Below are 20830 nucleotides of genomic sequence, written 5' to 3'. Positions count from 1 at the left end.
GGTCTTTGCTAAGTCCAACAAGGTTAAAATTGGGCATAGAGTTGAAGTTGAGGCCTTTGGATTGAACTGAAACTTCTATGGGACTAAGGTTTTTGGTGGAAAGGTTAACATCAGTGTTTTGGGTTTTTTGGGGTGTTGGGAAGGATTTTTGGAGGAAGTGCTAAATTGAAGTGGTCAGCTGACAGGGTCAAGGTGATAAAGAGGGGTCGACGAAGGGGTGCACCTTGAGTAGGATGGATGTATGTTGGTAGATTGTGGTACCCCGAGGTAGGAGTAGTATGTCAACTGATGGGACAGTTTATGGAGATGGTGTCTGGAATGCTCCTCCAGATGTTGGATTGCAAGGTTTCTGTTTCGGAGATGTTGTGCATGCAGTCAGGATTGCACATTAATAGCAGCTTGTCAAGAGAGTAGAGGTGGTTCTGGGATGCTTGTGTCATGGAGGGGTGTTTCTGCAGTACCAGGCTTGTGAGCTATAGGTGGCAGAATTTGAAAAGGTGAAAGTCGGTGTGAAAGAGTGGATGAATAGAACTGTACCCTTCCCTGTGTCCTTCAGACTCCAGATTCACCACCTCATCCTTATACAGCTTACCAAATGCACTATACCAACTACATCCTGACCAGCAACTACTTTTGCTTTGAATGGAAGGTATACAAACAAAACCACGGCACAGCCACGGGAATCCTAACCTCCCAAAGCTCACAACCACTAGTCGATTCAGATTCACTGATGATATCTTCATGATCCGGTCTCAGGGCCAAGACATCCTACCCACTTTCCTTCACAAGTCCATTCACTTCCCTGGTCCTGCTGCACCTAACATTCCACTTTCCTGGACGTTCACCTCCACCTGTCTGAGGGCTCCGTGTACACCATTGCCCACATTAAACCCACTAACCCCCAACAATTCCTGCATTTTGACTGCTGCCATCCTTTCCACGTCAAAAACCACCTCCCATACAGTCATGTTACTCTTGGATGATGTATCAGCAGTGACAACAACTCCCTTTCCCAGTATGCTGAAGACTTCATGAAGGCTTTCACAGATCGGCAATACCCCCCGAACTTAGTTCACAAACAGATTTCCCATACCATATCCTCCCACCACCCCAAGAATCAGCTACTAAGGAGCACCTTCCCCATCATCCAGTATCACCATGGACTTCACAAGGGCCTTGATTATCTCACATCATGCCTCGAAATAAGACACGTCCTACCCAAGATCCTCCCTACCCCTCTTAAAGTGGCATTCCATCACCCACCCAACCTATGCACCATTCTAGTCCATCTCTGTGTCACTCCCACTCTCAAACCTTTGCCACAGTGATCACATCTCTGTGTCAGACCAAGGTTCAAGACATGCCCAAGCCACCTCCCCAGCACCTCTTAATCCAGTCCTGTCACAAGTTGTTGTACCTCATCAAAGGCCAGTAAACACTCTGCTGTAAACACTGCACAGCTTTTGATGGTATCACTGCCAAGCATTTGCCCACCAGGATGAATGGCCACTGCTAAACTGTTGCCAAGAAACAAAGTTGACCACTCAGTGCCACAACATGTGGCTAAGTACAGTGTGCACAATTTCAATGGCTACTTCACAACTAGGGTCATCTGATTCCTTCCCTTCACCACCAGCTTCTCTGAACTGCACAAATGGGAGTTATCCTTATAACATATCCTCCACTCCTGTAATAATCCTGGTCTCAATCTTGGGTTAACATTTGTCCTGTCACCTTCCACTGAACAGTTTCTCCTTCTCTGTCCTGTCAGTCCCACCCAATTCACGTCCCCTTGTTACCTTCAACATGTACCATTCCCCACTGGCCCTTACAGTCATGGATTACATGCCAAGGTCATAAACCTACCACCTCTCCCTCCCTCATTCTTAACAGGCAAACCAACTGCATCCCTCCGAGCTGCTATTCACCCACCCAAAGACCCTTACCCTTCCTTCAGTCTCCCTCTCACTCGACCCACCCCACCTGACACTATCCTCACACATATAGTTCACCTGCCAAGAAACAAAGCAGTTGCACTGTAAGTCCAGCTGACACCTTGTAGGGGCAGAGGCATGTGTATGTGCAAATGTGTTTGCTACATGTATTTTACTCTAGCTCATCAAAGGATAACTCTGAATGGTAGCAAGTTTTCTCTCATTTGTGTGTGCCTATTGACAACTCAACACTTCTGCTTTTTTTTTACTGGCCAGTACTTCAGGAAAAATGTCAATACTCCCAGAAGACACATGTGAAAGTGTGTACACTGTCATAGCTTTTGAAACTAATAATTACAGCCTCGTGGAAGAAAGAGGGCTAGAATAGTTCAAGTTAGAAAAAAGTGCAGGGCTCTCAGATCCCAGGATGAGAAGGACCCACCTGGTGATCAGGATGAAGAGATACAAAATATTCGCTACAGAGTTTTTTTCTTGATACAGTTCTAATGCTGATAATATGAGGTCCATTCAAAAACTCCAGAACATTCATAATTTTGTGCCAGTGGTGTGTTGGTGCAAAATGCAGTTGGTATCCCTGCACATGCCTGCATTTAATGTGTAGCTGCCAGAAGTTTCATTGTTGTATTTCTGTTAGTTATTGTTCAGTACTGCATTGAGAGGAACATTGTGTCGCACAGTTTGCAAACTTAGAGATGGCGGAGCTAGAGGAGCAATTTGTCTGTATCAGATTTTGCGTGAAACTCAAGAAAATCTTTACAGAGACATGCCAAATGATGCCAGAAGCCTACGGTGATGAGTGCTTAAGCTGTACTCAGTGTTATGAATAGTTCATGTGGTTTCAAAATTGCTAGACAGAAGTTAAAGATGAGCCTTATTCAGGTTGCACTTCGACATCTATTAACAATACACATGTCAGGAACATGAATGAAATCATGCATGTCAATCGAAGAGAGACTCTCCAAGAGATTGCAGAAGAATGTAACATTTCAGTCAGACTGTGTCATGAAATACTGACACAGCATCTTGGAATGCATTGTGTTGCCACCAGGTTCGTCCCACAGCTCATGAGTTCCAACCAGAAAGACCTACGCCTCACTATCTGTGAAGAGCTTGTGGATCGCGCAAATGGATCCTTAAGAGAATCATAATTGATGATGAGATGTGGATCTACGGTCATGATGTTGAGACCAAAGTGCAGTCTTCACAATGGGTTGTGAAAGGTTCTCCAAGACCAGAAAAAACTTGTCAGATAAGGTCAAATGTCAAAGCCACACTGATAGTTGTCTCTGACTTTTAAGAATTACTTCATCATGAATTCATGCCACAGGGACAAACTGTTAATCCATCGTACTATCGGAACGTGTTGCTATGCCTATGAAAAAGTGTGTGCAGGAACAGTTTTAAATGTGGTGAGACAATTCATGGCTCTTGCAACACGATAACACACCCACACATTCATCCCTGTTGGTGCGTGACTATTGCACAAAAACCAGAATCACTGTGCTGCCTCATCTTCCGTACTCTCCAGACCTGGCCCCTATGAACTTTTTTTTGCTTCCAATGTTGAAAACCCCATTGAAAGGACTAAAATTTGCAATGATTGATGAGATAAAAGAAAATTTGCAGACAGCACTTTATACAGTTCAGCAAGAGGCATACCAAGGCAGCTTCCAGAAGGGGAAATGGCATTGAGAGGTGTGTATCAATTGTGGAAGAGAGTATTTTGAAGGAGACCACACACAATAAATAAATGGTAACTGTAGAAAAATTTTGTAGGTAAAGTTCCGGGATTTTTTGATCAGACCTTGTAAATAGCAGACATACAATATAAGAATTTACTTGGTTCTACATATCTTAATAAGGATCAAGGAAAGGGAATGGTACTGGCCACAATTTATTAGTAAGAACCATCTCATTGTTCACCTCGATATTTTCTTTTTTTGGTGGGTGGGAGGTTGGGGGTCGATACAAGACACCTAAACTATGGTTGCATCTTTGTTATGTGATCAACTGTCATCCTTCCGGTATGTTGTGCACATAAATTAAAATAACATTGTAATTGCCTTTTCATTGTGTCAGAGTGATAGGAGCAAACCACCAGCTATTAGCAGCATGCCAGCAATTCTGCCATCCACCGGAATCTGTTTGAGCTGTAGTAACACAATTATATCCAGTATGAGACTTAAGTAAGTTAAGTACTCAAAAAAAGTATTATCTAAATAAGATGTGACAAAGAATGGAAAGAATAGTCTTTGAAGAGACTCTTAGAGAAGACATTTCAGCTTCTTGGAAATTTTGATGCATAAGAAGAAGGTTGAAGAACATCTGAGGCAGGATACTCACTGACAGACAGTGAGACTGTGACTCGTAAGCAGTAAAAGCTGTGATTAAAATATTCTGCTTACTAAGAAAATAACTTTTATATTTGTGACCGCCAAATTTTATTAAAGCACATGGAAAATAAGTATACTGTGCAATGAGACTGCTGTTAAATACATGCTAAGCAGTACTGAATAGAGTCCAGGAAAAGTACTAAAATTTACACACGGCTGAGTGATAACATGAATACTTTAGCGTGTGCATAGTGATGTGAGCAGCATGCCATCCCTTCAAAAATCACTACAGCCAGTGGTGACAAGATTTGGCTGATGAACTAGTCTTCTTTGCACTTCTCTTCCATGATCAGTGCATCCAGAGGTGCTAAAAAGGCAAATAATGCTGACATTGCCATGGCCTGAGCAGAGAGAGGAAGGGTGCCTAAGACAGTGCATTGATCAACTGTTTAATCAGCAGGGTTGTGGGAAGATGCCTTTTTGTTGTCTTAGAGCAGTACCGGTACCACCCAGTTGTCCTGTCTGAAACCCTAAGGCTGTTATAGCATCAGCGTCCACATGTGTTAGCAGAATGTTAAGAAATGTAGAAAAATAGTTGTGCGTAGCAAGAGTGACAGGAAACAAATTGCAGGTATGCCTGTAATGTCACATACAGGTATGTAACTAGTCAACATCAATTATTCAACCATGACACTGAATATGTGGATCCAACTGGATAAAATTCTAAAGCATTTAACATTATGTCTTACAAGGGGAGGCCGCCAATTGTGAAATTCAGATTCGATTTATACTGTGCATAATAAAAGCTCATGGCCAGAGGTGTAATGTGGCAAAGCACCAAGATGCACTTCTCAGCCGTTGTCGAGAAAATCAACAGTTAAAAGAAACCGTTGCGGTGAAAACTCTCTACGATTAATAATTTTCTGCAGCGTCGTGGCGCAGCGGTAAGCGCTCGGGTTAGTAATACGGTCACCGGATCGTATCTCGCGCCATGTAACTTTTTTTAAATTTTTTTTTTTGTAATTAAAATATATACACACACACTATATATCGTCCACCACCAATTTTCTCCGATTTTTGCCGATATGATACGATACGCGTGGTATGCATCAAACCTGACGAACAACAGAACAATTTTTTCAGAATGTCAGTCAGCTGTTTTTCCCAACATATAATTTAAAAAACAATTGTTCTTGTAAAAACGCATCATTTGTCAGATGTGCTCGATGTCGTGCTGTTTTCTGCTTTCCCTGTTTCTATGATAACTATCACTCTGGTTCGTGTGATACTCCAGCTACTTCTGGTCACTAATTCTTAATTATGTGCGATTGTATACCGAACTTTTGAATAAATTGTATCCACTTGAATACTATTTGTGATATTGTGTTTTATTTCAAGCATTATTTTTCCACGACAAACGACTTTCAACAACTTATTATATGCATAATTGTTGCAACTGATTGCCGGGAATTATATATATATTTGAATTACAAAAAAACAAATAATAAATGACAAATAATAAAAAAAAGTTGTATGGCGCGAGATTCGAACCGGTGACCTTCGGATTACGAACCCGAGCGCTTACCGCTGTGCCACGACGCTGCAGAAAATTATTAATCGTAGAGAGTATTTCACCGCAACGGTTTCTTTTAACTGTCAAATTTCTCGACAACGGCTGAGAAGTGCATCTTGGTGCTTTGCCACATTACACCTCTGGCCATGAGCTTTTATTATGCGCAGTATGAATCGAATCTGAATTTCACAATTGGCGGCCTCCCCTTGTTAGAGTAATAACAGTAGATATGTTAGAAAGTTGCTGTGAAAGCAAAAAGAACTTCATCACAGGTTTGAATGAAGTAAAAACCTTGTTGACAAACAGTGCTAAAAAAAGCTAAAATGAGTATACAGAGAGCAGCATGAGAAATGTTCAGTGAATGGCATATGTTAGTATAGGGTGACAAATAAACAACCTACCAACAGATCCAGAACCATAGGCCCAGCTGAAGACTGCAAAGGCAGCTGTGCCCCGGAGGCAGCAGACTGTATTAGTATTACAGGGATGAGGGAAGACTGGGGCAGAGGGAGCTGTTCCACCTCCGTAGGCTCCCACACTGTTATCCCTGAACCAGCACTGTGCCAAGTGGGAGCACAGGGTGGAGGTCGTACTGGGATGCAGAGTGAGGGTGCGAGGCACGGCTGGTGAAGAGCTTGGTGTCCAGCCCATGTGTCAAAGACAGATGCAGGGGATGCCAATTGTGACTGGAGTCACAGCTGGAACTGGATGTGGTGATAAGTCAGACAGATGTGCCCATCCGACTTCTAAGAACTGAGGCCTACAATGACCCCTCGGGTGCACCCCAAATCCTGGCTGAATGTGCATGCCCAAACACAGGTTCCCTACATGTAGACAGGCCTGTACACAATCTGGGCATGCTGCATGGAATGCACAACGTCTGAGAGTGTGCGATGTCAATGCCTGGGCAGTATTTAGGCCAGACTGACCCAGTTCGTGGGGGGTGGGCTGGAATGTCATGAGGAAACTGTGCAAAGCTTCCTCAATAGATGATGTTGGCAAGGCCTTCAATATATGTACTTTGACTGTATGAGTCATCTGCTCAGCCCCTCTGTTTGATTTGGGGTGAAAGGGGGCAGGTGTTTGATGCCATTACAGTACAGGAGGCATGGAATTGTGTCGGTGTAAAATGGGACCTTTTTATCCGACACCAGGGTGTACGGTGAATATCATCGAGTGGGCATGGATGGTAGTAGGGGTGGTAGTGGATAGCATCCATGCTGCATAAGGGAGGTTCGAGAGGGTGTCCTCGACCAGCAGCTACTTAGCTTCCTGAAACAGCCTTGCAAAATCAACATACACACTCCCCCATAGGTGGTCAGGGTGGTGAGAAACATTATGCAGGGGCCACCTGATTCAAAGAATAGGCATAACAGAAATACACATTCAGAGTTGGCATTGAGCTGGACCAGTAAGTGTGCTGCCAGGCCAACATCTTAATGTGCATCATCTCGCAAAGCAAAGCATGAAGGAGCTGGAGCATGTGGATGCAGAATGATAACCTGGCATTCAGAGTCCTCTTTGGGCAACATTAAAATGCCCTTTGTGGCACTGAGCCTGTAGCACAATGCGAAATAATTCCCTAAGCTGGGGTCGTCTTGACTGGAAACATCCCCTGGCCACACTTTATGTGCTACTGGGACAAAACATTCCCCACGATGGTGTCACAGGATGATGCCACAGTTATGTTGCACCCAATCAACAGGAATTTGTGCAGGGTTCATAATAGAAGTTGGTCCAGATTTGCATTAGTGAGTTGGGCAGTGGAATGAAAGTGGATTTCATAGTGATACCTGCTCAAAAACAATGCTCAGCACTGCAAATGCTGTGCTGTCTTTTCCAGTAGCTTAGAACGAAGTCCAAATGCCAAAATTGATGGTTTTTGTTCTGTCAGCAGGTGGGATTTGCTGCCATACAAATACACATGAAATTTCTTGAGGACATAAATGATCACTTAAGCTTTCTTCTCAGTTGTGAGTAGTTGAGCTGCACCACAGTCAACAATTTGGTAGCAAAGGTGATTGGTCATTTGGAGCCATCCAACAACATATGGGACAAAACCACAGCAATACTGTACAAGAACTTGTCTTGTAACTATGCCCAGCATATATGGCATATGGCATCAGGCATGGCATGGTACTACATTGACACTGCCGTTAAGATGCTGAGAAGTCTGTTGACAGGTGGCCAGGCACACAAATTTGATGCCCTTCTTGCATAGATGGTTTGGAGGGCGTGTGATTTCTGCCACTTTGGGGATAAACTATTATCCACGAATGCCTGAATGTGTTTGAAGGTAGTAGGGGTTGGCATATTACTGATGGCATTGATGTGGTGACATGTAGGCATGATTTCCTTGCAACTAAGAGTGTGTACCAGTTATCTGACACTATGGTTGAAGAAACTGAATTTTTCCAAATGACAGGGCAAGTCATTTTTCTGGAACCTTTTGAAAAGGAATTCAAGGTTCCTGCAGAGTTCTGCATGTGTTGATCCAATAACAATCATATCATCTCAATAATTAACAGAGGACAGAGTACCTTGAGTCATTTGTTATAAGTACTTTTGAAAAATGGTGAGTGCACTATCAATTGCAAAAGATAAGCAGTTGCACCTGTATAAGCTAAACGACGTATTTAAAGACTAGCAGCTGATGTGATGCATCGTAGACTGGCAGTTGTAGATACGTATCGTTTTGATCTATCTCTGAAAAATAATGGCCCGCAGTCAATTTAGCCAACAAATCCTCCAAGCAAGGCATGGGATAGGTATCATTGTTGGAGTGGGCATTCATAGTACAGGGCGTTCAAAATGAATGTGCTGGTTTTAAGACTTTGTAGCATTTATTACATTCAACTTACAATCATAAGTAATACATCCAGTGAAAGATAAATCAAACAATTTTGTTTGTATACCTTTGCACGAAGAGAAGAGTATGGAACGAACAAGAATGACTGAAGAGCATGTTGAATGAGTAAGAGTCTTCCAAGTGTAGTGCCAAGAGATCATTTTGAAAGGCTGTTTGAGGATTAACAATTCCATTGACCTCTGTGTGGAGCCTTGATAGGAGACATTTACAGACTAGTCCTTATCATTTGCAGCTGTTACAGCATCGAAATCCTACAGACTACATTTTACATGCTGGCTTTGCAAAAAAAATGTTGCTGCAAAACGACAATGATTTTCTGGATTGTGTTGTCTTTAGAGATGAATCGAAATTTCATCTAAGTGGAAACTTGAACACACATACTGGTAATATGCGCATCTGGGTTTCAGGAAATCCCCACAAGACGGTACATTTGTTTCGAGATTCCAACAAATTTGAAGTTTTTTGTGCCATATCCCGATGAAAAGCTTCCAAAATGATCTCTTGGTTCTACGCTTGGAAGACTCTCACTAGTTCAACATGTTCTTCAGTCATTCTTGTTTGTTCCACACTCTTCCCTTCACGCACAGTCATATAAACAAAACTGTTTGAGTTGCTCTTTCGTTTGATGTATTACTTATGATTGTAAGTTGAATGTAATAAATGCTATAATGTCTTCAAACCAGTATATTCATTTTGAAACGCCCTGTACTAAAATCACCATAACTGCCTAAAGACCAGTTAGATTCTTTAAGGGCAACTATATGCATTGCTCATGGACTGGTTGAAACTAGGGAAATGACAGAGTTGCCCTGAAGCTGTGCGACTTTCTCTCCAACAGCTTGTGTAACTTCAAATGGTAACAGGTGAGCTCTACAAAATTTTGGCACCAACAAAGGCTACATAGGGATATGAACATTAACATTAAGTGCACTCCTGAGTGTTGGTTCAAAAATCTTCTTCAAATTGCACAGTCCATCAAGAACAGAAGAAGGCACCATTTCAGACACTAAATTGACTTTTTTCATGCTTTAAAACCAAAAGTAGTAAAGGTGTCTAAGCCGAAAATGTTAGTGACTCCAGGGAAGTGCACAACAGAGAAGGTTAGCACACGTTAAACGTTGTTGTACTTAGCTGCCAGCTAAAGTTCTCTGAGGAGAGGAATGGTTTTGAAGCAGTAATTTACGGCTCTGTGCTGCACCCTTACCAGTGAAGGAGAGCCGAACCACCAATATGTGTTGTCATTGATTATTGACACGGCAGTGCTAGTATCCAGCTAGAGTTTCATGTACTGGCTGGAAAGAGTAAGGTCCTACATAAGCTTCTGCTTTAGACACAAGGGAGCCACCTGCTTTGCAGCTGTGATGGTGCAGGCTGATGTGTTGTCCCCATGCCATAACTGAGTGTGCGGCTAGTGGGCCACTTGCTGAGGCACTGCTGTGAGGGGGTCTTGACTGCCACATTCCAAATAGTCTTCCGCATGCTGAGGCCAGCTGGTTCTGGAATGCTGGCTTCTGCGGGCAGGGAAGGAGTGAAGTTTCTTAACATTACAAAAAAGGTTTCTCACTGTTGAAGTGGGAGCAGAATGATCGATATACTGAAGTCTCTCATGGGACACCAGTGATCCAGATGCCCAGAACTCAAGTGAGACTTAGAGGTACAAACGATGATGATAAGGTGAAATCATCAGTCAGCTGGTGGTCATGACAGTGATGAACTACTGTTGATACTTGATTTTTGTTTGTGAAAACATGCTGAGCTTCTGAGGTAACCTTGAAAGATGTAGCAGTTTTATGCACATCACCAAGACTATGATGTCAGGCATGGCCAAAGCTTACACTGAGACTTCCTTGTTGAGGGTGAGATGCACAATACATCCTGAATCAATGATTTTGCATACAATACTTTACAGTCCTGACATATGAAATTGCACTTGTGTGTAAGACCCTACAAGTTGGCAGTCCCATGTTCACAAGATTGTCGCCGGCGCGAGTGGCCGAGCGGTTAAAGGCGCTACAGTCTGGAACTGCACGACCGCTACGGTCGCAGGTTCGAATCCTGCCTCAGGCATGGATGTGTGTGATGTCCTTAGGTTAGTTAGGTTTAAGTAGTTCTAAGTTCTAGGGGACTTATGACCACAGCAGTTGAGTCCCATAGTGCTCAGAGCCATTCACAAGATTGTCCATCATGTTGTTTATGACTCTGACTGAACTGTAGCCTAGCCATAGCTAAGTAGATTGATGGTCATAGTACCCAGTGAACAGAGCACAGAGATCAGTGAAAGACAAAACACTGGGGTCCAAGAGTGGTTGCGTTTTCTGTTTTACCATGTGTAAATGACTACAAGAAGACAAGAGCAACACAGTTTGCTGCCTGCCAGAAATGCTATTGGTCAGGGCTGGTCGCAGCATGCTAAACTTCTTGCTTGCACGGTGTGTGGGCTGCATACAGGCCAAGGCTTGGCTTGTCTCGGGTTCGCTCAGTCCTTCTTGGAAGTACTTGGAACTGTCCAACATTTCATTGAGTGCTGCAGTGTGGCACTTTTTGGTTGGCACAACTCTCTTCGGTTTGGCAGACTCGTGGTGTCCCCTATGTTTACCCTTCATCATTTGCTCATTATATGAAGGATGTTTACATCTCCAGTAATTATTTGTGCAAAAGAGTGATCTATGTTCACAAGCCTTTAAAAAATGAATGGGAATGACAGAAGAGAAGGATGAGAATTTCTCATTACATATTATGCAGTCACATAAGCGATGGGTACTGAAACTTTGCTATGAAACATCACAGTATCATGCAGAAATAATTTAAAGCTTTGGTTGACAATGGAAGGGAAAAAAAATACAATGATTGACAGACAGGATTCATTATTTTGTACATCAAGAAGCACTTTCTGCAAAATTTGCAGGCATGGAGCACATGAGGAAATTGGTGATACAAATAGTAAAATATCTGAAGTTGCATGCATTATTCCACTGTCAGTCACAATAGTTTTTGATAGAACAGAACGAAGAGTATGGAGACTTTATATATTGCTGAAAAGTACATTGGTTAAGTCAAGGGACATGCCTGGAACGATTTTTTTTAATGCTATGTTTAATGCTATTGTTGCATTTATGAAGGGAAAAGGAGTGCAGGAATAAAAATTAAGACATCTGGAATGGCTTGCAGCCCTCACATTTTAAGTGGGCTTGACTGCACCCTGCCATCAGTAAGACATAGCAAGTTGAGAAACAGCTTCTTTACGATTTGGTAGGGATGCATTTAAAAAGAAAATTGCATTTTAGAAGGGACACATTCTGACAAACACAGTCCAGTTCCCTAAGCTCACTGGAATTAAAGAAAAAGTGAGGTTTGAAGAATTTATTGTGGCCTTCAAAGAATTACAGACAGAGTTATATGTCACAATTATGCGACAACCTGATCGTAAAAATCTGTGAAATTGTCTGCATCTGTCAGTATGCTGACAGTTTGTACCAGATAAAAATTATATTATGTCTTCAATGTCCAAAAAATAATTTAAAAAGAAAATTGCATTTTAGAAGGGACACATTCTGACAAACACAGTCCAGTTCCCTAAGCTCACTGGAATTAAAGAAAAAGTGAGGTTTGAAGAATTTATTGTGGCCTTCAAAGAATTACAGACAGAGTTATATGTCACAATTATGCGACAACCTGATCGTAAAAATCTGTGAAATTGTCTGCATCTGTCAGTATGCTGACAGTTTGTACCAGATAAAAATTATATTATGTCTTCAATGTCCAAAAAATAATTAAATAATAATGAAAATGTTTTGTTTCTTATATCTGTTGTTGAGAAATGTGAAATATAAAACAATGTCATATGTGGTGCAACTGTATTGCCATTTAAATGGAGTGCATTCACGCTTTCCCTGGCCCCGGACTCAGACAGTGTGGTTGGCAGTTGGGAACTGTGCCAGCCAGGCTGAGCGCTGTGGCAATCATGCCAGGACACAGTTCACGAGTTGAATTCTTGGCCACCCCTGTGGTAGAACATTCTAAATCCAGTCACAAATCTGAACCGATGCTCATTATTTTTTCACTAATCGACTGCATAACTGTATCAAATGCCTTTTCGATACTGTTGTTTACGGCACAATTGCTCTTTTGGATGAACAAAGTGCGCTGAGTTTTGCAAGATCTCAGTTTGCAGAATCTGTGTTGATTTTTATAGAGGAGATTTTTGATCTCCAAAAAGTCATAATTCTACAACACACAGATGTAAATAATATAGGCCTATAATTATGTCAATCAGTCTGGCAAGAACCAGTTTGATAACAAGAACAAGTTGTGCTTTTTTCCAGTCACATGGTACCCTTTATTGCTCTAGAGACCTTTATAAATTTGTGCTTGAAAGAATGCACATTCTATCACATAATCTCTGCAGAAGCTCACAGATGTCTCATATGCTCCAGATGCCATTCGATTGTTGAGGTATGTTGACTTTCTTCTCCACTACAATTTGTCTCAGTATCTGCCATTTCATTGTTTATGTTATGATAGAAAGGACTGGTGATACAGGATGTCCATAAAAGAATGTCCCAGTGTAATTTGGACTATTTAAACAAATCATACATCAAATTGAAGTAAAACTAATCTAATTTTTATTAAAAATGTTCAGTGTGTGCACCTTTAGTTATAAGACAAATGTCCAACTTAAAATAAAATTCTTCCCAAACTTTGGATAGCAAGTCTAGAATAATGGAAGCAGTAACCTCTTCAGTTCTGTATTTTGGCTCTGGCAAATCATAGGCAGAATGCAGACACAATCTTTTATAAAGCCCCAAAGGAAAGAATCGCATGACCTGAGGTGAGGTGCACATGGAAGTCAGCGGAAAACAGCACTGTCGTATTGACCATTATGACCAATTCAGCGGTCAGGGACTTCGACATTAATCCACTTTCATACAAAGAGATGGCAATGGTAAGAGGCTCCGACTTGTTGCCAATTAAAGTTTTTAGGTTTATCTTCTAATTGGGGAAGAGCTGTTCGTGCAACATATCCAGATAAGCAACACTTGTTACGGTAGCTTCAGTGGAAAAAAAAGAAAAAATTGTCCATACACTTGCTGTTCGGAAACAGTGCAGAAAATGTTTAATTTCAGGGGGTCTCTCTGAAATTGTTCAGGTTCATGGAAATGCCCTGACCTCTGGATACAAACATTATGGGTATTTACATTCCCACTTCGATGAAAAGTTGCCTCATCACTGAACACCTTACATTTAAGGAAGTCATCTACCACTGCAGCATTTCACTTGCAAAGTTATAATGTACACTATAATCATCTGGCTTTAAAGCATGTACCAACTACAATCAGTATGGATACATGTGTAAATATTTTCTTAAAACCGTTCACATTGTTGTCTTTGGCAACTGAAGTTTAAGACTTGGTTTTTAAACATACTTTTTAGCATAATGAAGTTGAGAAGCTCTGACATGGTCAATATCCTCTTCAGACACTTTTGGTCATCCTGTGCTTTTCCCTTTACACACAAGTCTGGTTGTTTCAAATTGACTATACCATTGGTAAATGTTTTTGCCACGTGGGGGATTGCAGTTAACTTTAAATGAAACACATGTTGAACTGAAATTGCAGAATCACTCTCAGCAAACCACAGAACACAAAATGTTTTACACTCAGGAGTTGCAGTTTTGTGTATATGGCACTGGAAGTACGGAAATAACAAAACAGTACTTGCACATGCAGTTATCTAAAACTGTTGGAATTACGCTTTAATTAAGTTACTGCAACATTCTTTTATGGATAACCTGTATTATGATCTTCAGCAATGAAACAGCTCCGGAAGACCAAATTCTATATTTTGACCTTCTCTCTGTCATCTGCTGTTTCACTGTCGATATGATAATTGAGTGACTGAATAATTGATTTCAGTCCATTTACTGACCCTACATAAGACCACAACTTCTTACATTTGACCCATTTTTACTGTAGACACTCCCATAGCTATATCAGTTTTGGCCATCATGTAAATACTGTGCATAGCTGCCTTGTTCTGCATGCAGTGCTGGCAGAAGGGAATTAAAGTGCATGGTTTCATAAGATAAATACTTCTGTGTATGCAATATTGTGTAATGTTTCTTTTTTTCTGGTCGCTCTGCAGTGATTGCTATGAAAGAGGGTGAGAATATGGGTTATTAAAGATTGCAGAATGATGGCCAGGGTTGCTACAAATTCTGGAAATCAGGGAATTTCAAACATGTCATGGAAATTGGGGAAATATCAGGGGGGGAGGGGGAGGGGGGGGACCACACTGGAAAAATATCATTGGTCTCATTTCATCAACATGTTGTCTGTGACACATGCATAACTGGTCACACAAGTGGACTTCCACGATGGGCCAAATCACAGGCAATTTCTGTGGAATATCTGTAACGAATGGGCCTCCTGATCTGAAGCCCATCATTTCCCACTAATATGTGAGCCCTGCTCATCAGATCTAGTCTCACCTGCAGTCTGGGTCTGTTTGTGTGTGGCATAATGCGGCAGTTTTTCGTGGTTTATCCAAGGTCCCAGGACTGCAGTACTCCTCGGCAGACCAGAGGCCATGGGCATGGGTTTCAGGAATTGAAACCATCTCACCACAAGTACATTGTATAGTGTGGCATTTTATAGATATTTTATTTATTCTAGTACATTTCGAAAATAATTTATATATTAGAAAGTATGGATAATAAGAACAAGAAAAGTGTGGCAGTCGCTGACGGTTTGTATGCTATGTACTCGCACATTTCTTGAAAGAAAAATCACACAATACCTGCAAAATAACACTGTGACTAATAACTGACAATAATGAAAATAGTAGAACCAACATTTCATTGGTGGTCACAGATAGTTTTGGTTTACACAACTCTTCCCTGCCTTATACACTTCTTTCAAGAGATTATCTTTTTTCTGAGTTATTCCTGAAATCACTGAAGGTATTTTAAATCTGGTTTGAAATTCCAAGGAAATGCGTATTTTTGTGACAGATGTGTTTCGTTTTATTGAAATAAAAAAAACAACAGAGATCTTAATGGAACACGTATGCCATTTGCCTTGCATTCTCCATCTAAAAACAGTTTATTACAGAAGATGTTGCTGTTAGTACTTAAAATTTTTGATCACACGGGAGAGAAATCTAGCACAGGGCCCCAGTCTTTGCAGCATCTTTTCCCTTCCATGCCGCATGTCTATCCTCTTGCTGTTCTTTTTCCCCTCCCTTGGGGAACATGTTAGGAGTGTTTTTGTGAATGTTCTGCACTGTCCATAGCTGACATAAGAACAGTCTCACCACTGTTTTTCATTCCTTGTTCCTTTTTTTGTTCACCTTCTCCTATCCTTCCTCCACTTCAGCATTTGAGGCTCCTCTTTCTTCTTCTTCCTCTCTGTGCACTCCTGAAGGCAGCCCCATGTGTCTGACACATAACAGGTGACTGGGTTACACGTAATTCCCAGCCCTGGGTCGACAGGTAGGTTTGGCACATACCGCGTGGTACAGGCCAGGCCCAGAGAGGGGTGATTGCTTGAGCTGCTACCTTCCCAAATTGCCAATTGGTCCCTCCGTCAGGTGTTCGGGATGTGTAACCTGAGGTGTGAACAACCACTTAAGGCAGGTGCACCCACTTGTGAAAGTGGACCCCAGTTGGAAGGAGCATGCCTTTGGAGACTCTGGCAATCTTGCGATGAGCCGATCATCTTCACAACCTACATCTACAAAACATAAGCGGAATGAGGCTAATGATTCAAAGACTCTCCCAGCCGCACCACAGTTCCTCCTTGTTTCACGTACTGAAAACAGTCAATCCTTCACAATGGTAAATCCATTTATTATTCAGAAAGGTATTGATGCAGTTGCCAGACCTGTGAAATCTTGCTCTTTTTTTACGGAATGGCACTTTACTTTTGGAGACTACTCCTGGTTCTCAAGCACAACAACTGCTTGCTGCTTCACTTCTCCATGGCTATACTGTTCGTATCGAGGCCCATCAAATACTGAATTCTTCCCGTGGTGTTATTTACACAAAGCTGCTCGACGGTCTGACTGAGGCCGAAATCCAAACATACCTCTCTGATCAGGATGCCATTGCCGTCCATCAGGTGATAAAAAAGGTAGATGCTTCCTTAGTGCCCACACGCACTCTTTTTCTCACCTTTGATAGAGTGGTGTTTCCATCCAAGATCAAACAGGCTGTGAGGTTCTCATGGTCTAACCATACATTCTGAACCTGATGCTCTACTACCAATGTCATTATTTCAACCATACTCGAATGTCTTGCCGACACACGGCCAAATGTGTAACCTGTGGTAGGAATGCGCATGAGGGTGACTGTCCACCTCCCTCTCCCTGCTGTATCAGCTGCAATGGCAACCATGCCACTTCCTCTTGAGATTGTCCTGTGTACCTCGATGAGCGGGCTGTCCAGGAGATCCCGGTAAAGGAAAAAATTTCCTTACCCAGTTGCTCGCGAGTTATTGGCTAGTTGCAAACCCTGCGTTTTACAGTCTGGCACTTATAGTACTGTTCATGCTACATCTCACTCCTGGAGGACATAGCCACACGCAGACATAATAACCAAATTCGGCTCTGAGGTTGTGAAATCACCCTGTGTCATGGTAGCATTGCAGTCTCCTCATCCAGCTGTGCAACAAGCTATCAAACTCTCGCCTCTCAGCTACACAACCGGCCAACACCTGAGTCTTCCTCTGCCAACCAGAAAGGCTCGAAGAAGTCCTACAAACGCAAACGGTCTTCTCCTTCGCCGACTCGAAGATCCTTTTCGGCAGTGTTGCCATGTGATACCTTTGCCCGGCCTGCCTCCATGTTGCCGGTGCGCACCCCCAACCGTTTTTCTGCGTAGGACTCCACAGGCCAAAAGCAGAAGAAAGCTGACACTTCTGTGGACCTCATGGAGCAGGATCCTCGTGCCTTAGTGTCCTGTAGCAGCGAGTCTTCACAGGCTAGCACTCGGCAGCTGCCAAGGGACACCAATCCATTTTTTCCTCATCATGACACTCTTCTAGCGGTATGTTCCTGGCTTTCAATCCAACAAAGGGGATTTGTGGCTGCTTTTAGAACTGCAGTATCCACTTGTACTCTGCCTTCAGGAAACAAAATTGTGTCCTCTTGACGACTTTGAGCTTTCGCATTTCTTCCTGTCCATTTTGACCTTCCGCCCAAGGATTCCATTTCATGGGGGAGTCATGCTGATCATATGGAATGACGTTCATAGTCAACCAATCTTCCTGACTACCCAGCTTGAAGCTGTTGCAGTTTGCCTTTTCCTTCCTCACTTGACCTTTCCCCTTGTATCATTTACATCCCTCCATTATTCGATGTCGCCAGTGCCATCTTCCTCCAGCTTATTGGGCAGCTACCTCACCCATTTCTGCTGCCCACCATCCCATTTGGGGTTCTCCCAGAACCTGTCTGAGAGGTGCCCTCTTGGCTGACATTCTTAATCAACTTAACCTTTTCTGCCTTAACACAGGAACTCCCACGTTCCTTTAAGACTCCTCATACACCTATTCCTATATGGACCTATCCTTCTGCACTGACCATCTTGCCCATTGTTTTGAGTGGTCTGTTCTTTCTGTCACCTACTCGAGCGACCTTTTCCCATGTGCTGTCTATTTGCTGACTCCTGCACACCCAAATCGCAGATTACTAAGGCCGACTGGAGGCTGTACTCCCCCCTGGTGACCTTTGACGAACACGATTTCTCCAGTTTATTGACCAGGTGGAATATCTTACAAACATTAACTTAACTGCTGCAGAACGTTCTATTCCTCAGCCTTCCTCTTTACTACACCATATCTTGGTCCCTTGATGGACTTAAGCGTGCCGCGACACAATTCGCGCACAGAGATGTGCTCTCTGTGTTTTTAACTGTCATGCTATGGCAGCAAACTGCATTCACGATATCCAGATGTGTGCACAGTGTTGTCCTGTTTCTTGGGATAGCAAAAAAGCCAGCTGGGTTTCATTCACTAGTTCTTTTAACAGTCCCACCCCCTCTTCCGTCATGTGGGCCAACCTCCGATAGCTCACTGGGACCAAGGTCCATTCCCCAGTTTCCGGCCTGACAATAGCAGGCAATGCCATCATCAACCCTATTGCTATCTCCAACACCTTGGGCAACCATTTTACGGAAATTTCAAGCTCCTCCCACTATCACCCTGCCTTCCGCCATTGGAAACGAGTGGAGGAGGCTCAGGCGATACCCTTCTCTTCTCAGAATCGTGAGTGTTACAATGCCACATTTACTATGGGGGTGCTAGATCATGCTCTCACTTCATCCAGTTCGTTTGCCCCAGGGCCAAACACTATTCACATTCGGATGTTGCAGCACCTTTCTCTTGCAGGCAAGCACTTTCTACTTAATAGGTACAACCGCATCTGGGCAGAGGGCAAGTTTCCCAGACACTGTACAGTGAGGATTTAGAGCACGCCATTCTGTAGTTGACCATCTTTTCACTTTGTCCACCCTTGTCATGAATGGTTTTCTGCAGAAATCCCAGACTGTGCACATGTTTTTCAATTTGAAGAAAGCGTACGACACCTGCTGGAAGACTAGTATCCTTCGTACTCTCTACACATGGGGCTTCTGTGGCTGCCTACCCCGTTTCCTTGAGGAATTTTTAAAAGACCAAGTTTCAAAGTATGCGTGGGTTCTGCCTTGTCGGACACCTTTATCCAGGAAAACGATGTGCCTCAGTGTTCCCCCCCCCTGAGCAAATGTTGTCTTTGCTATCGTCATTAACCCTATAATGCCCTGTCTCCTGCTGGGCATCTCCGGCTCCCTTTTTGTTGGCAATTTTGCACACTATTGCAGTTGTTCATAGACCTGTCTCATTGAGTGGCATCTTCAGCAATGTCTTGATTGTCTTTACTCATGGAGCTTTCACAATGGCTTTCATTTTTCCTATGCCAAAACCGTTTGTATGAACTTCTGGGAGCACAGTTGGTTTCTCCCACCACCTTTACATCGTGGGCCTGTTACTCTTCCATTGGCTGAAACTTTGAAATTCCTGGGTCTCATGCTCGATAGGAAACTCTCTTGGTCTTCCCACATGTCTTACTTGGCAGCCCGCTGTACTCAGTCCTTCAATCCCCTGTGTCTTCAATGGTACCTCCTGGGGTACAGATCGAACCATCCTCCACCTTTTGTACTTGTCCCTTCTCCATTCAAAACTATAGACTATGGGTGCTTTGTTTATGCATCTGCATGTCTGTCCCTCTTATGCTCTCTCAGTACTATCCACCATTGTGGCATCCATTTGCCCACTGGCACCTTTTGCACTAGTCTGGTTGAGAGTCCGTATGCAGAAGCTGCTGAACTACTGCTGTGACTTCCTCCTCAGCAGATATTCATGCCATTTGTCTGCCATGCATGGCCACCCATCCTATGCCTCCTTCTTTGATGACTCCTTTGATCGCCAGTATGGGGCGCATCCCTCTTCTCTGTTACCTCCTGTAGTTCGCTTTTGGCTCTTTCTCCAGCAGATTAACTTCACACTCCCTGCAACTTTCCTGGTGGGTGTGGACCCTTCTCCACCTTGGCTTCATGTGGCGGCCCATGTACACCTTGGCCTTCATTCACTGCCTAAGGACAATACACCAGCCTTGCTCTGTCGCCTTCAGTTTCACAACTTTCACTTGGAATTTCACAGTATTACCTTTACGTACACCGATCACGGCGTCGGGCGTGCCTTCGTTGTTGGTGCTGACATTTTTTTGGTATTGGCTTCTGGCACACTGCTCAGTATTTACAGCAGAGCTCTTTGCCCTTTATCAGGCCACGGAGTACATCCGATGACCCAGGCTTTTCAATTGTGTCATCTGCTCAGACACTCTCAACACCCTTCAAAGCCTCTGTACACAGTGCACTGTCCACCTATTAGTGCAGCGGGTCCAGCAAAGCTTGCACCTGCTCACTCTTGATGGAGCCCCTGTGATGTTTATGTGGGTTCCTGGTCATGTCGGTCTGACAGGAAACAAGGATGCTGATGCTGCTGCCAAGGCTGCAGTCCTCATACCTCAGCCCACTAGTTCTTACATTCCCATTGATTATCTATCTCTG

General features: G+C 43.0%; 1 protein-coding gene across 1 annotated transcript in view; it reads left to right on the top strand.

Moving 5' to 3' along the window:
- LOC124545160 (guided entry of tail-anchored proteins factor 1-like) overlaps nt 1-20830 on the top strand; it is a 115630-nt gene that overhangs the window by 45240 nt on the left and 49560 nt on the right. The window lies entirely within an intron of this gene.

This window comes from Schistocerca americana, chromosome 8 (assembly GCF_021461395.2).
Source record: "Schistocerca americana isolate TAMUIC-IGC-003095 chromosome 8, iqSchAmer2.1, whole genome shotgun sequence".
NCBI lineage: Eukaryota > Metazoa > Arthropoda > Insecta > Orthoptera > Acrididae > Schistocerca > Schistocerca americana.
Note: the sequence above shows the minus strand (reverse complement) of the source record. Positions and strands in the feature narration are given on the sequence as shown.